We start from the raw sequence: 1,516 nt of genomic DNA, 5'->3' as shown, positions 1-1,516 counted from the left end.
TTCTTTGCAAGCTCCTTTGACTACGATGACCTGGATGACTGAGAACCTTCCCAGACATTTCACTGATGTAGAGTCTAGCACTGGTGCTGGTGCCAAGCTTGATGTTTTAGGCAGGACAACAATGATTATAAATACCCAGGGCAAAAGTTGGAACCACAAATGAAAAGGCTGGAGCTACTTTCACAACTTCACCAGTGATTGGAAGATCAGGCCTGTTCACTTGTTGTCGATTGTTTTTAGCTTCTTGCAAAAAAGAGTAAGGCTGGGCTTATTCAAGTTTCTTAAAAGAGCCCGTCTATGTCTGCTGTGAATGACTGTCTTCGAACAAAGAGGGTGGTCTATGACACCAATTGTCAGCCACCTACGATGCAGTATTGAGATCCTTTCTCAGACGCCTCAATCCCCACTCACACCTTTTGTTAGGTCACCTCAATAGATCACCCAACTAGGTGAAGCAAAACAGCGGTTTCACTCGAAACCTCTGATGGTAATGACCTACACCTTTTTCACACCTTGGCCCATGTGATGAGGCACATGATCAATAGTGGGTCAACAATCCTCTTCAGGGATAACTCCCTCTGGGTTTAAATTCCTGACACTCTCCACCATTTAGTTTTAGGACTGAAGAAGCCTCTTGGATGGGAGTTGAAATATCTTCACAAAACCTAGAGTCCAATGCTAAGGTACCTCTAATGCATAACTGAAGGTAGAGGAGAGATGGATGTCCATGAAGGATTTGTGTCAGTGCTGCACTAATGAGGTGAATTTAGATAATTCATCTATCAATTTTCCCCCACTTATCCAGTTCAAACTATGACTGGACTGGAGCCTAACAGGGCCAACACAGTGAGACAGATGGGGACCCATGCTTATATTCACACCCACAACCAGTTTAGAAACACCACTTAGCCTAATGCATGTCTCTGGACTGTGAGAGGTCCTGGGTTTGAATACATCATCTGGCCATGGCCTTTCTGTGTGGAGTTTGCATGCTTCTCTGCGTGGTTTCTGAATAAACAGTCATCTGCCTCTATGTGTTAACCCTGTCCAGAGTGTACCTGGCCTCTTGCTGTATGGGAGCTGTGATAGGCTGCCACCTATGACCCTGAATTGGAAAGTTGAATCAAATGGATAGAGAAAGTCTGTGATCATTACGCAAGTTATCCATTGATTTAATAGATAAGCAAAGAGGCCAAAACCCCCACATGCTTATCAAAGTCTACAGCAGCCAAAACATAGGTAGGACCTTGAATTGTTGATCGGCACCGACAAGTAAGAAGACTTGTTAGTCTAATTCTCCGTGTGTGTTACAGTTTGTTTCCAGGTCAGTTACCTCTCTGTTTGGGTTCTGGCTTCTGCATATCAGTTTTTGACATTGCTTGATAACACATGGTAGTTGTTGACCTGTTGACCTCTGTGCCCCTCCCCTCAGTTAGAGCTAACACACCTTTGGATTAGCCAGTGAGCTGGGGCCATTTCATTTCCTCACAAAGGCCCACAGTAACTTTTTACCCAT

The sequence above is a fragment of the Haplochromis burtoni genome, unplaced genomic scaffold (assembly GCF_018398535.1).
Source record: "Haplochromis burtoni strain Fernald_Lab_line unplaced genomic scaffold, NCSU_Asbu1 Contig_430, whole genome shotgun sequence".
NCBI classification, from domain to species: Eukaryota; Metazoa; Chordata; class Actinopteri; order Cichliformes; family Cichlidae; genus Haplochromis; species Haplochromis burtoni.
Note: the sequence above shows the minus strand (reverse complement) of the source record.